This window comes from Ischnura elegans, chromosome 2, assembly GCF_921293095.1.
Source record: "Ischnura elegans chromosome 2, ioIscEleg1.1, whole genome shotgun sequence".
In the NCBI taxonomy this organism is placed as follows: Eukaryota; Metazoa; Arthropoda; class Insecta; order Odonata; family Coenagrionidae; genus Ischnura; species Ischnura elegans.
In genome coordinates this window covers 84,491,332-84,508,064 of record NC_060247.1, presented here as the reverse complement: position 1 = coordinate 84,508,064, position 16,733 = coordinate 84,491,332, and the positions used below count along the sequence as shown (strand labels likewise).

The 16,733-nt window shown below is 36.2% G+C and overlaps 1 long non-coding RNA gene across 1 annotated transcript; it reads left to right on the top strand.

Annotated features, from left to right (window-relative positions):
* The first annotated feature begins 4,623 nt into the window (after nt 1-4,623).
* On the top strand, nt 4,624-14,873 carry LOC124154077. Its single transcript, XR_006863821.1, has 2 exons — nt 4,624-4,754; nt 7,606-14,873. It is a non-coding gene; the product is annotated as an uncharacterized LOC124154077 (long non-coding RNA).
* Nucleotides 14,874-16,733: the final 1,860 nt, after the last annotated feature.

Genomic DNA, 16,733 nt, shown 5'->3' with positions numbered 1-16,733 from the left:
AAGGGAAAAGAATTCTTTAGCAGTCGAGCCGCTTGGAATTTTCTTTAGACCATGGGATCCAACAAAGGCAAGGTATTCCTATTCACAGGCGGATCAGCAGTCCAAGCAGCCTCAGATGTAACGGTACCCCTTACCGCCTTGGTTGTGCAAGGTTCATCACCACTTTCCGAGTTACTTTCTCTCGTGTCAGAACCGATAATGAGTGGAGAAGTAATGACACGAAAAATTGTCATCCGACGAGTCATTGCGAGAGCACGTATTTCACCCTCCCGAAGCGTTTTTCTCGGTTTCTTTTTCTGCTAGGCTATAAAATGTAAAGAAAAATACTTTTTATCATTTTTTTATCGTGCGAATAATTTACTCTATATTAATTAGCAAATATATGTGAATGTAACCACTTTCCAGAAAGGCCAGAGGGACCGGATGTTTCATCGTCATCTGGGTTCTTTGTAGGGTTATTTTCTCTTTGGCTCATACCCTGCTAGACTCTTCTCTTCATCTTCAAAGAGAAGGTAAATACACTGAAGAAAAATGTAATAAAAGCATAAGTTACTTTCCAATACAAGTAAGATATAACGGGAGGAAATGTAAGCAAAAAAAGTAATTATATTGCACAGTATATTACTAAAACTAAGTATTATGAGTATTTGAATCTTTAATTTCAGATAAAAAGACTTTTCGATGTCAAACATTTTACAACAATTAGGAAAACTAAAGTTGATACCTCAAAAAATCCTAACACAAAAATAAAATGTGTGAAATTTTTTTTTAACAATGAAAAAACGTGCTAATAAAGGATACTCGCACTTACCTCTTGAGATAAAAAGGTGAATCCATTGAGAAAAAAGTTTTCTTCGGAACTTCAGATGGCAACCACAATACCGCAATAAAAATATCCAGAAGTATCACAGAAAAATTTTGGCAAGCACAAAGACTTTCTAATAATATTTTTTAAATAAAATCTGATATTTTTGGGTCCAAGTAGCACAAAAATACTGTGTAACAGTGACACAAGGGGAGTATTACTTGGAAAATCTTGAAAACAAACACTGACTTTCCGAAATCGGCAGAAAAAAAAGTTTTTGACGAAGATGGAAATGGAACTCACTACACGACGGCTAGAAACCAACTGCAGAGCGGAGAAAAGGAAGCAAGTCAAAAGAGAGGTGTGGAGTCCCGTTAGGCCCATTCATCTGAGACCCAAGGCCGTGACAGCCCTCAGCTGTCATCCACACTGAATGGGTTAAGGTTATATCAACACAATAATCACAAGAGGACTTAAAACATGTTAAATATTACATTCAAAAGGACTTTTTTTTAACTTTCTAAACGTCTTTCATTTATGAGTTTTATCTCTCTAGATTACCCTCACTCGCAGGTCCTGCGTAGGGGACTTTCCTTTTTTATAATGATTGATGACGAAAGATAGAAAGCTCTTGCAATGATGCTAAAATGGTAAAAATTTCTTTCGTAAATCAAGACCATATGCAGAAATTTTGTTCATGGAGGGTGGTGAAGGGGTTCCCTTTAAGACATTAGATCGAGATCCGGGATTGATTTCTCAAAGGGTTGCACACTTGAGGCCAGGCTCATAAGTCTAAAGACTTACTGTATTTGATGGCATATAAGACTCACCTTTTTTCCAAAATAATTGCTTAAAATAATCATCCTGCATCTTAAATGTGAAGGTTAGACCTCCATGGGTTAATGTTCAATACTGACTCCATTATATTTACCTATATATATTTATTATTCAATTTAAGTATATGGTAGTTATTATTATTAAGCTCATTTCTACTATGTGACATTATTTATCATTTAATTTTTATATTCTATATAACCATCATTTTGCTTGCTTCTGCAATATCGAAGGAGTTGGAAGCCAGATATAGAATGATCTTGATAAACGTATATGATCAAGCTCATTCGATATCTTGCTTCGATTTATATAATCATATAAGATGTAAAAGGAACTAACCAAGTTGTTGGGGAGCGGTGACATTTTTTCTTCTGTGTGCTACACTGAAATGATGGGTGCGTCTTATAAGCAAGTGCATCTTATACGCCGTCAAATACAGTATATGTCCCGCACTTCCAGAGGGGGGAGAGAGGGAAGGAAAAAAGAAGGAAGCACCACCGTAATTAAGGAGCCCTATGGCACCTCTAAGAGATTGGAGCAGAATGGAAGCAATGGAAGAATCCCACACCATTATTAGGGCAATGCAGGATACCACTGGCAAAACTGGATTTAATGCTTGAAGAGAAATAGGAGATAATCATAGGAGCGAATGATCCAGAGATTTTTCTCTAGATCAGTGTTTCCCAAACTTTTTCGAGCCACCGCCCCCTTGGATCCATAAACCTATACTCAACGCCCCCCAATCGGTATCTTTAAAATAATAATCAGAATCATATACTAATTAACTAAATGAGGAACATTGTAATAATTAAATTATAAACAATGACTAATTAAATGACCAATGAATAATTAAGTTCTCTGTGCCGTGAAGTTGTACCAACGATAGACCAAATGAAACTAAACCCCTTCAAACGTTTTCCTTGTGCAAGAAAGACTTGGAAATATTTTTCAACCGTTCTTACTTTAAAATGTAAGAAAACACATGGTTTAAATTACCTCCATATGTGGGAAACAAAGTAAACTTTAGAAGCGAAGCTTGAAAATAAAGACAAAAGGAAGGTTACGGAACATTCGCATTTGTCACATTGTCAGGACCCTCCGGCGCCCCCCTGCCGCCCCCTTGGCACTTTTCGCCCCCATAGACTACAGCAACGCCCCCCAGGGGGCAGTAGCACCCACTTTGGGAACCACTGCTCTAGATGGTTCCTTTGAGACAGTTATTTTCTGAAAGTTATGATAGGCGTTTAAACCCCTTTATTCACCTTGCTGGTTATGACCTTTCATTATTTTATGTTTCAAGGCTGTGGCAAGCAGTAAGATTCAAACTCTACCTGAAGTATGTGGAAGATAGTCTTAGGTCTTCCCCATTCAAGTGAACCCTCCCCAATACATTCATTTCTTCCTTCCTTCCTACTAGACAAGTTTTTCTAGCTATGACTTCTGGATACGTTCCTTCTTTCCTGTTTCCACCATGTCGACTTCATGTGATATCATCCTTACAGGAGTAATGGAAAAGTGAATGTAAAAAAATCCTGATTGTTGATGCTTATTCTAGGACCTGCCGACCTTATGCGTATTCTATTGCCTATCTTAAGATGTATTATGAATATAAGGGTAAAGGTCGTACTACTGGCTATTTTATAATAAATTTTTTTCGTCTTTTCCGCTGGTAGATGACTTGTATTATTGGAAGCTATTCGTGCATGTAATTATAGTGGGCATTACCAGTTTTATATTTTATTATCAACATTGAACCTATGTGAATATGGTAAAAAATTCCTTTACAATTCTGGACCATTCACAGAAAAATATTTCATGGTAGATAGGAGGAGAGTTTTTTTTGATGTTATATCTTCAACAAGTTATGGTAGTTGTCAGAACCCTTTAACCCTCCATGCTGGTTATAATTTTTAATTATACATATTATGTTCATTGGTTTTAGCGAGTAGGAAGAGTCAAGGGACTCGAAGTTCCCCCAAAATGATAAGTGACCTCAGCTTTTCCCAGGTTGGAGTTGGTATGGAGCCAACTGTAACTTAGTTGGAAGACTGAGTGTTTCATCTTTCCCCAAAATATTTGGGAGATGTCTCAGGTTACTTCACATGAATCCTCCAAAATGATGGTGATCAGGTTGCTGTGTTCGCTAGTGTGTCGCCTTCACATTTTCAGAGGTCACCCGATCTTTGCTGCAGTGTTGAGTGTAGGACACTTCAAGCTCAAAACACTGTCTGTAGAGTAGGATACATATTAGGCTGTTGTCCATTTGATGCCTTTCGATAAGAGCAGGCTAATGGCAATACAGAGTTTCTCTCGAATCTTCCTTTCATACTCTTCCCATATGGCAGAAATGACCACAACTGTGGGTCACCTCCTCCAAATACCATACCAATTTTTTCTGGCTGTAGCCTTGATATGTTCCTTCATTCTTTTGTTATTCGTAATTTTCAGTTGTGTTCTATGTTTACTGCTGTATCACTGATGTTTTGTCCTTGTTGGTTGGCAACCAAACATTTATTTTTGTGCTCTCAACAACGATACCTTCGTATGTGATATTCTTTGAGTGAAATGTCAATCATTCTGAGTAGAAGTGTCATAACTCATTTTCGTTAAAACCAGTGGCTTCCAGGGAATATATAAGTTCACATCATGAAGCTAACACATTCCTGTTCCCCACCATGCCTACTACATGTGATTTAATCTCCACAGGAACAGTACAAAAGTGAATGTGAAGAAAGAACGAGAGGAGGAGGTGGAGGAAGACGGAAACGGTGATGACGACGAGGAGGGAGAGGAGGAGGATGAAGATGAGGGTGAGGAGGAGGGGGAGTGGGAGCAGGGGAGCGGGAGTCGGCAGGGGCGCAGCCGTGATGGGCAGGAGGGGAGCGGTGGGGATGGGGGAGGGGAGGAAGAGGGTGAGGAGGAGGAGGGGGAGTGTGGAGGGGGCGAGGAGGAGGGGGAGGAGGAGGGTGACGAGGGGCTGGACATGGTGGAGCCGGATGTGGAAATGGAAGAGGGCAAGGGCACGTTCATGATCATGGAGATGCGGAGACGGGAGCATGAGCGCAGGATGCAGATAATGGAGAGGGAGCACGAGCTGCGCTGCGAGGTCCTCCAGGTATGGATGGGTGAAGTACCGCATTTCTCCGAATATAGTCCCCCTATGAATATAGTCCCCCCCCTAATTTTGAGGCTTCAGTTTCGGGAAAAGTTAAAAAAATGTGTTTGAATATTGTACCCCCCTTTACTTTTACCTTGGGCAGTTTTGGAAAAGAAGGGGGGATTATATTCAGACGTACAGTGAGTCCTCCTTTAACGTCACTTACCGTTCCTGAAAAATGTGACGATAAACGAAATGACGTTAATCGAAACATAATATCCCATAAGAAACAATGTAAAAAGTGAATATCGGCTCCTAGACCTCACAATTCCTGCGCGAAAAAATTTTAGCGTATCATATCTGGGGCATTTTTTACGATGGGAATGCCAAACTATGGCATAAATACGAGTTCCTGTCTTCATCGACGACAATAGCAGCACTGACGTAAATCCTTCTCCATTTTTGTATCTTCCCGCATTTGCTCTTCGGCTTCGCTATGGTGATCGCCCGAGCGAGCGTCGCCTGGGCATCATCATCGCTGAAACATCGTCGCAGTTACAGGAACCAAAATTATTGTGAACACGGCGAAAAAAGTGGCGACAAAAACTCCCGAGTTCTACACGGAAAAATGCCTTGAAATAACTTTTTAGGTTCCTGAAAACCATTATGTCAAGTAAAACCTTGTGCACCTACCTAAGAATTCATTTTGCAGAAAATTTGCTAAAACCTTAATCGCAATTAGGTAACAATAAACGCACCGTTTTACACTTCGTTTAGACTGACTGTATTACCGCCCACAAAACGAACAACCTTCAACGCCCGCCGCTTGGCATTTTTTTCTCGCGCGAAATTCAAAAGCCTTGACGTTATCGCAAAGCGAAGGTGCGATAAACGAATGACGGTCTCAAAATTTTCATGACGTTATCGCGAAATGACGTTAAACGGGGTGACGTAGAACGAGGACTCACTGTATACGGTAATTTCAGGACACTCCCGATTATTCAAGCTAATGATGAGGAGAGACGGCACGAATAATCGAAAAACACGGATAACCCAAACTTTCACTTTAATGTCTTGCAATGGTCATAATTTATGTAAAACAAACAAGATATTATTATTTATGCAGTTATTGTGTTATTTTAGAGTGCTTCCCAGACTCATTGAGACCTTTCTTCACCAGTTCGCGATCTTTTTAGCGGCGATAACATGGTTGTACTCGTATTGTTAATGCTCCATGTAAGGCCTGGTTTCGAAAAACCACACATCCGTGGCTTTGTGATCATGGATACAGAAAAGTGGTCTGCACGAATGCTTCAAAACCACTGCTCGACGTCGGAAACTACACTGTCAGGCACCACGCCACGTAGTCGCCTCTCGCATAAGATGCCCGGGTTGCAAATGCTATGGGACGTGTTTCCATGATCATGGAGTGCGGTCGCACACTGCGAGGCTTGGTAAACAGGAACATGGTGCTCTTGTGAATGCAGCTAGCATGCGATCGCTTCCGTTTTATGAAGGGGATTTCTATGGAAATTATAAGCCCGGTGTATCCTAGCATTAATGCAGTAATTCCAGTGATTTTGCGTCGAATTTTATTTTTTTAATAAAGATTGCGGAAAATATTGTGCGAGAGTGAACATCATGCACGGATAATCCACAACACGGATATACTGCAGCCCGATAATCGGGAGTTTGCTGTACATACATAATTATTATAATAATGTTAATTATGCCCACAAAAGTAGAATTTTTGCAAGGTCCTCCAGGTATGGGTGGATGAAGTAATAATATAATTAACCCATTCGCATCCACAAGCATACTGGTATGCTGCCTGAAGCTGGCCATAAACACCACAAGCATATGGGTTCATTCATAGAATGCAAGGTGATATCTATCAGTTGATTCTGCTGCTATCTTATGGTTTTTTTTGTAAGTTTTTGGCCAGATAGTGTACCTGATATGTAGTAGCTGCCATCTTGTGGCTATTTAAAAAAAATTTCCATTGTAAATTTGCTAACTCTTAGCAGCTAACTCTTAGCAGTATATCAAAATTTGGTCAAAATTAGTCAACAAATACTGTATTAAATGTCTTACTTAGACCAACAATACAAATGTGTTCAAATTCTTTAAAAGTCAGCGGTGTTTGGTGTTGATATACATCCCAGGGGATGGATGCGAAAGTGTTAAAATAATAATAATGTTTATTCCACACTCAAAATTAGAATTTTTAGTATTATATATATATTTAGGAACCTAGGTACCCTGTTGCGTAGGGATGATCAGGTGCATCATAAATAAGTTCAACCACCATTATTGTATCACCAGGTTGTTTATTCCGGCAAATGAATTGTTCGGACAAGCTCTACAATGTCGACCAAAACTATCTTTGCGTCTGGACTGTCATGGCATCGGATTCTCTCGTGGTCTGTAATGTCTCATGGTAGTTGGTAGAAAAACAGTTGAAATGCTTTCTGCTAGTCCGCCACATACCCCATTGGAATTAAGACATGGATTTGGGGTTACCGACTCATTATACATTTGGAATGTTTTGGATTTGTTATCGGAGTAATAGGTGAGGATTGTAACATACCAAAAGCGTGTAATATAGGCCCTAGGTTTAGAGTTAATTTTTATTTCAATTCGTGAAAGTAGGTAAATATATATCGGAAAATATTACCAAATACTTTTGTACAAAGTTGCAACTTCCAAAAATTTCAATTTTATCTAGTGTGTATTTTGATCAAATTGTGAGGCTATGGTCCCCGAAGGGAGTCCCCCCCCCCCCCCCATAGATCTGCCGCTGACACTTTGTACTTCCATCACCAACATGAAAGACCCCATAATTTCTATTAAACTATCTCTCCTCCAGGTGGAGAGGGAGGCAGCCATCATCCGAAGGGAGACTGCCCTCTCAGAGAGGGAGCGTGGCTGGAAGACTCTTGATGACCTCCTCAGGTGCGTAGGTGCCACCTGGCCAAAGGATAATGAGAAAAAGGAAGAGCCACTCTCATAGTGATGACCCATTGCGGCACTTGCAACTGTTCATTCAAAAGAAATAATTCAATGCAAGAGCAAGGAATAATGAACCAACCCTTGATTCTGGTGGTGTTCATTTTTTTAACCTATCAGCCAAACTACTCATTAGTGTGGAATAGTTCTGATGGAACCTAATTTGATTTGCTCATTAAAAAATAATAATTTGATGGAAATCAATTTCTCCTGTGAAATTTAGAGGGCAACTTGTTCATAAATTGACCAATTATATGAACTGATGGAGACTGAATAAGCTCTTTGTAACATATTAAGGTTGCGTAGTGTATCTGGGTACAGTTTTTGGTCTTCAAAGGATTTGAGTGTTATCTGATTTTGTTGAAAAGATCTCACATCTCCCCGAGGGTGGATTTCTGCATATTAAAATGCTTGAATGAATCTGTTAACTGATCCTTTTTCCCTTCGGTTATTATGGTAAAATCTAGCCTGAGGATGACACTGTGGATTTCTTCAAAGCATAATGCCCAACCTATCATGCTTGCAACGATTATTAATCCACCGTGGCCCTTAGTTTAACAATAGTGATGATGACAATATTTTATGCAGTTTTGCAGTTGAGCCTACAAACACTTCATCAGTTGGCGATCAATGTATGCTATCCTTTTCACAGTCATATTAGAGATGCATCTTAGAAAATATTCACTGTAGTTTCTCAGTGGGACATAAATTCTACAGAAGAACCATGGTGCCATCATTCTTTTTGTAAAAAGGGGCAATTTTTGGTCTACTGTTATCTGTGGTTAAGGGGAGGACTTTATAATATGAAGTGCCAATATAATTTTATCAAAGTTTTTGCATGACATTTATAAATTTTGAACATTTTATTTTTCTAGGAATAGTGTAAAATTATGGATCTCTGTCTGGTACACTGTGTAGTATTTTTTATAAATTCCCTGTAAATATTTATTTATCTATGTATGTACTTTAGCTGGGACGCACAATTTGAGCTGACAGAGGAATAGGTTCTTTTGTAGGATTGAATACCTGTTTGCTAATTAGTTTATGCTAAATTATTGATGAAGCACCAGGAATTTTATAATATCAAAGCATATTTAACATTTCAGAAATTTAAGCTATGTGATTGTGTTTGGGTGGTTTCGTTGTGTCTGAAAATGATGAATCCAAGTAAGTAGATGAGATACCAAGCTTTTGTTCTGAATCATAATAAAATCAAGTCATTATGGTGCACACTGGCTTCTAATTTTAATTTGTTTCGTTGATGCAATGCAGAAACATAGGAACCGAAAATAAAATTATTTGTAGATTTTATATGCCAAGCATAAATTCTGGGTATAGAAAATTTTAAACTCTGAGATCATGAGGCATTGTGAATTTTTGGCAATATTTCAAGCAGCAAAAATTTCTCTGACAACTTAATAGGCAATGAAGAAGCAGTAGCAATTTCCACAAATTTGCTCCTGCTTCTTCGTCATGTTTCGTTTCCACTCCATCTCACCTGAAACCTCAGATTATAAACTTAATAGGTTTTGTATAATGGTGGCCACATGTATTATGCTTGTCATTCCATTACTAAGATATGATTAACTTTATGTCTTGCCCCTTGATTTATGTGGCTTCATAGTTTCTTCTGAAATCAGCATAGGTACCTAATTAGAAAACGAAGCTTACTCAAATGCTTACTTTATCTTTTGCTAATTTGTAAGCGAGGTTACAGACTTACATTAAATTTTACTTGGTGATGAATTTTTCTTAAATTTTCTTACCTATCTGAGTAATTTGGATATAGTTTGATATGATATGAGTAAGTGCAAGTTTAATTTAATAACTGTATGTGGTACTAAATTGTATTATTTGGGCTTAGTGAGTGGATCAAGATAACTTGCTAAAATGGGGCTATTCAAAATATGAACATACATGTTTTTGGGTAAATAAATGCTCTTCCCATCATTAATTTTGTATAAAATCGAAATGCTATTAACCTGTTAACCTTGGAACTGCCAAAATTTTGCCTACCTCGACAGATGGCATGTTAATTAAACCCCTGGCCACAGTAACTGAAGGAGTGAAAGCTTTTATAATTTGGGGAATTAACTTTCACTATGAATGAAGAGGTTGAAACAGCAATTTTTATAGTTGTAACTTTGCTAAAACAGATAAGCAAAAAAATATTGTTACCCCTGAACTTGAAGGATTTGGTTTGTACCCAAAGGTCGTAAAAAATGTACTCGTTACATGGCTTGAGAAACAGCATTCTAATAAGCAAAAGCACTGTTGTGATGTCTGTTCGGTTGTCTACTTTAGTATAGTTCTAATTCTAGTCCGAAAATTTTAGGTGCAGTATTGGATGGGTTAATGAAAAAGATATCCAAAGTGATTTGGGTCATTTTGACCCACTGATGGCATAAGGGTACTGGCTCTGCATTCCAGAAAAATAAGAGTTAGCTTCATAATCAGTTGCTTTGAATTAGACTTTCAAAAGTTAAAACTCATTAACATGGGATTAGTGGATGAATATGAGAACAACTACTAATAGCTGCAGCCCCAAACATCAAAATGACCCTCAGTGGTTGTAATGTTAAAAATAACTACCAAACATTGTAAAGTGTTTAAAAAGACCATTTTTTCCTGTTGTGATGTTTTGGCTTATTTTGCATTGCATCAGATACATTGGTCATATTGATTGTATTTTAATTTTGCATTATATTGGAAAAATTAAATTGTGAAGTACCTACTCTCTAAAAATGAGAAGGGAAGCGGATACTCTCTCCTTGTTGCACGTTATTGGTAAAATATATGAACTGAATAGGAATCTCTAAATTAGTATTCATGCAACTTTTGAATTCTAATTTACTGGGTGGAACAAATGCCTCATTTATATCATTGTTTGTGATCATTAACTCAATGAAGCCTAAATGACACAATCCTATGATAAAATTTTTGGTGTGACACTATATCTTGAAATCAAGACCAGTTTGCGTTCAAATGGAAGTACATATGTGCAAGCGATAATATTTCTGTAACTATGTATGCAATTTCTAAGTGCCAATTTATTGAATTTGAAGGCTATGTAATTGGTCACTTTTAGGGGTCATTTATGAATCAAATATTAGTAATAAAGACAGATGGTATGAGTACCAAAAGTATTTCTATTTGTGAGCAGTTTTGCCTTTAGGATTTTTTGTACTCTGAAAATGATGTGGTACTTGAAAATATTTATATTCAATCCAGATTTATTTTTGCATATAACCACTGTATTTGTAAACTAAGTCGATATGTATAACATCTGCTGATCACTTATGTGAAGTTATATGTATGTACATTTCCATGGTTGAGCGGTGTAAAAAACTGTCCTGTGTGTATGATTTTGGATCCTCTCACATTCCTCAGCAGTCTGTGAGATTGACCACTCTTTCAATAATCTATTTGAAAATGTACACTGATTAAGGAAAGTTTTGTAAATATTGCCCTGCTGATAATTAGATAGTTTTTATTCATTTTTCCAAGAGAAGTGTCAAGTACTTGCTCCTGTTCCCGGTTTTTTCCAAGGAGGCATAGTCCTGCATAATAGGACTTAATAATTATTTCATAAGGGAACTGTTGTTGTATGAAGAGAAAAATTAAAAGTATATGACAGCGCTTATCTTCGTTTAAGGTACTTTAAACAAGACTTTATTTGTATGTATTTGGTGGGGACTTCTAGCTTAAATTCTTTTCTGGCTTAATCTGACCATATTCTATCTCAATATTTGGCGAATTATACGAGTCATTTGCTATAATTTCATCATTTTTTTAATTTGCAAAATATAGAAACCTTCATTTAATTCAATCTTTCAAGGTTACGATGGTTGCAAACATTTTCTTATTTGGCTCGAAATAAGTCAGTATCGCCATGGGTTCCCTTGGGTCTTTTCAAAAGGCTTTTTGTGTTTTATTCCCCAAGAAAAGGGAGATGAACATTGTGAAGAGTGTGCTCTAAAAGTATAATTTAGCTGATTGTATTTTTTAAAACCTTTGCATTTTCTTGCATTTACGTAGTTGAAAATATTTTGATAATTCATTTTTTTCTTCTCGTTACCAAGAAAGTGAAAAAAGTTTTTTGATCTGTCATTTAATTTTTTGAGCTATGGATAGTATTTGAAAAGGGTCCCCATATAAAGTTCATCCCATTTACATCTGTTGATATTTTCCTCTGTCATCCCAACATTCCATTCTTGGACATTTATTGTTTCAGTTCTTGAGTAATCCTTTCAAATTGAAGCTAAAGATAGGACGATCTCCCTCCTATCTTTCATTTCAATTTGCCACTACATGAGGAATTAGTTACCAATTTCATCTAATTGTGATCTGAAGAAGTTTTTTGGTGCTTTTTTGTAGATTTTGATGCGTCTGAAATGAGTAATTTATATTTATTATCATTGTTTCTGGTATAAAAAAATCATAATTAACAGTGTTAACAAATGCAGTTTGAATTTATATTCCATTTTACACTAGTTTGTTCTGGTTGAATGTGTTCATAATGTTGTACTTTTCAAGGATGTTTTTTTCATGGTTAATACATGCAACTTCCAATTGATATTGATAAGGTATTTGATAATTAATTCTTTGGCCAGGCTGAAATATTTTAAGCTTATGCTAGATTTCAAGATATTCAAAGTCTGTTACTCAGTGTGTGTACATATCCATACACATAGGATATGCTTCAGGACTAGCAATGTTATGCCCTAAGTAAGAATTCTAACTTGGAGCAAGGGTATGCAGAAATCCATTTTTAAGAACATGGATATTGGGAGTAATTTTATTTATTAAAATCCCTCTGAATCAATATACATATATCACAAAACAACTTGTATTTCGGTGATATATCTTATATTTGTGGAGTAATTAATGAGACAATTACTGCCAAAACTTGGTTATTCACATGGTCACAGGCTTACTTTGGCTGGTCGTTAACTCAATGTCCACTCAAATTTTTTTCTGTATGTTTGTTTAACAAATTTTCATGTTTGCTCCTGAAACTCGGGAAATATATGTACCTAGATAGAGAAAGTTTTCATTTATATGGAAAATGTTTAGAGTACCTTTTATATATTTGCCTTCGTTTATTAAGTTAGGGTTTCTCTGAGTTTACATTTAGGCATATTAAAAAAAATGACAATTTGTCATTAACTATAATTCTTGGTCAATCTTTTTTGGATTGGTCCTTCTCTTTTGCATTTTTTCCATTTGATTAAGTCTTATTTTGCTTTTCATCTGAAGGAACAGTATTATTATGTATGTAATTAATCATAGGAATTTTAGTAGGAGTATTGGTGGATTACTTTGAGCAAATTTAATGCAAGCATCATATCAAGCTGTATCGCTGATTGGTCTTTCATTAAATTTGACTTTGAAACCTATATTTGTGTAGAGTGGACTGATTTAAGTTCGTTTATGGAAGGAAAAGTTGAATTATGTATTATTTTGATCTATATGTCATAGCTCTTCCATGCAATTCCATTATTCTAAAATATGACTGCCTTGTCCCTATGAAAAAAGGATTATCAATAAAATACATGTATCTCGCAGCATTTAGGGTATGCATCTACCTACCTTAATTAGGATTTTTAGGTACCTCCACGCATTGCCAAAATGGTGATTTCTGCCAAAATTTCTGGTTTTTGGAATAAATTCATATTTTTCACAGGCTATCTTATATTTGTAGCTTTTTCATTGATATGGGAATCAATGAAGATGATTTAAATTGCAGCATTTATAATAGTATAAAATGATTGTACAGTGTTGATAACTTGCTACGTACATTGTCCCTTGCTAATCTTCAAGGGGCACAATAAGTTTTTGATGAAATGATTCATGTGACTCATTTTTTTATTGTTGGAGGACATTTTTTTAAGAACAATTGATAGAAACTTGATATTCTGCAAAATTTTTGGAAAAGTGCTTATATTATTATAGATCATGCTTATTTATCAAAATCATATGGACTTCATGACCTGCCAGATGTCTTTATAAATGGTCAAGTTTCTTATGGCTTTTTCCTTTCAATAATTATATATTTGTAATTTTCCTCTAGGAACTGATCTTGTTAGGAAAATTTGAGCAAGGGGAGTAATTAAGTGAATGGGCATGCTACTACAATTTCTCTCATTTAGATTTTTCATTTTCTGTTGTATTGATTTTGTGAATTGTGTGAGGGCTAACAAGCCACATATTTTGAAATTTTGGTTACTAATATTTTTGCATGCTTTTGTTTTCCATTGGATGGTTGAGTTAAAAATCATTCCCATTTAGCACAAAGCATATAATCATATAAGCTACTACTCAGCCAATTATCAAAACGCAAGCAGTATTGCATACTGTCCGGTAGCATCATGAACATCCTGGAAAAGACTCAGGAAAATGAAAGTGTTGTCATGTAATTTTGTGCTTGGGCAGATGAGAGACTAAAACTATTTTTATATAGGCAGCCTGTGAAAATATGTCATTGTGAGTGTCTCGGTAAAAATTGTTGAATATTTTGGTAGCTATAAACAATGTACATATACATAATAAACAATGTGAGTCATAGATGGAGCATGAAATTAAAATACTTTAGAGATCTTCAGTTAGCTTTTCTTAAAGTTATTTTGGCCATGACTTCAGTGATTTTCTAGTCTCATCTACTGCTAAAAATATTCTTAATTACTTGGATAATATTATTAAATGAAGCTAATATGTATGTACATTATGCATTGGAACTTAAGAGTAAGGCCTTGATGGTTCAATATTGTAAGGTATGTAATCCTATCTAGCTTTTTTGAAAGCTTCAACATTTTTTTGTGGATTAATTTTCAGTAATTGAGTTATGATAGTTCACGTTTGGGGAAGATATTGTTTTTGAAATATTTTTGAGGATTTGTTCGAGTGAATTTGGCAAACGTATAATAGTTTGGATATTCTGTGAAATGACTTGTAACTAACCCAGTGATTACTTATGTGATTTTGGGGGTACAGAATGACTGAATTTTATTTTGTAGCTGATGTAATGGCTGTTTAAAGAAACTAAGCTTGACAAGAAAATTTCCATAGTTGTTAGCTCCTCTTGTTCAATGAAGGAGAGTTTTGACAAATAAAAATGATTTATCGGAATGCCTTAATGAATTATTTCAACCATATAATTTGCCCATGTGTAAATATCCAAACCGAAGTTAATTGAATCAGTACACCTTTATTGGGGAAAATTTTGCATAGCTCTCACCTGGTGGGGTACCAAGGCAGTTTTAAGTGGTAAGCAAAGAACACGGCCTCATAGGGCACCAAACAAAAGGGAGGGCTAAGATTCCAATGTTCAGTACTAATCAAACATGGAAATTGAAGGTTGAGGGGGCGCAGAATGTTGTTTGCTTATCCTAGAAAAATGCCTATCATCCTGTTCCCCTCATGGCATGAGAATACAGCTTGCAAATAAAGTCACCCTAATAGTGTCATTGAATGGGGGAAAGTAGTTTCTGTTATTGATCTTATTGATTACTCCTAGCGGGTTAGTTCAGATAGGGGTCTTGGTAAAAGGTGTACCATCTAAAGTTTTGGAGGATAGAAGTTGGGTTTTAACCCTTCAGATGCTGTACTTAGATCAAAAGTCTTCAAATCTGATTGGGAAATTTTGCCTAAAATATCATAGCCATTTGTCAACCAGGAGGGCCTGTTTAAACTTATAGTAGTTGAGACGTTGACTGATAGCGTGTATGTTGGTCAAGGACAATGGGGAAGTTGCATGAAAATTTTTTCATCGAAATAATACATGATTCTTATAGCAATTTTCACCAGGAATCCATTTTCACCAATCAAACTTCTTTTAAACCATTGATTTTATCATTAAAATGCATTTAAAACAGCGAAATCCGCCTGCAAACGCGAAGTTAGCTGTGATTGTTGGTGACGTCATTTCTCCCTACGTCGTTATTGTTCGCATGCACTGCCGCAGAAGCTACAATGAAGCACTCGTTGAGTAAGTGAATATGTCGGTATTTTTTTAATTCGTGTTTTCTCTGAGACATGTTATGATGTTATTTAGTCACGTAAAATAATTTTCATCCATTTTCTATATTTGTAGAAAAGGAATATATCGAATATTTGCGAAATGGAAGACGGTTTCGTGTAAGCTGTTGCGATAATCTCCCAAAGCAGGATTCCATAATGATGGCCTTATATTTTAAAAGTAACCAGGACTTTTTGGTGGCATAATTTTGAGAAGTGAAGGCTTCGCGGTATGTTTTTCTAGTTTTTTTTTTAATCATTAATGGGCCAGCTTTTACGAATGCAGAAGTAACTACTTGGCCTCTATTCAAAATTTCTGCATGAAATATTGCTGCATCTAGTTACTGCTAATGCAATTGATATGATATGAGTTATGATTTCTGCTTTCAGTATATCAGCTTTTTGATTCTGAATGTTATCAAATGCTTTATGTGCACAGATTTAAGGTAATTTCGCTGTTTTTTAAATGAAAAATACAACTTTATTTTGAAAAAATGGTTTTAAATGAATCATTCAAAGTATTTTCTGACGCTACCTTCAAATTTTCCCCATCATTGTGGCAGAACCCGAATATCGTTACGGTAGAATTTTTTGTCTTTTAAAGCTATCCTGTAATCCTGTTTTTGCACCAAATGGTTATCAATGCAGGAATGAAGGTCAAGCTATTCTCACAATATTCTCTGACCTTTCTTATTACTCTCTCAACATGTATCCTAAAGCATTCTATTTGCTTAGTTAGCTTAATTCATCTTTAGAGATCTTTTCATTTTTGGAAACACTCGATGGTCTAATTAACTCTCAACTTTTACCACTAAATGAGTGAGCAGTTTGTTTGAAGCCACGATCTGCCGCTACCCCACAGCCTTTAGGAATTTGCTCAAGAAATTCAGTCGAAGCGAAAACTATCTATCTTACCCAGCCACCATAACCCCTCGAAGTAAAATTTTCTAAAGAAGAATCATATGATTTTTT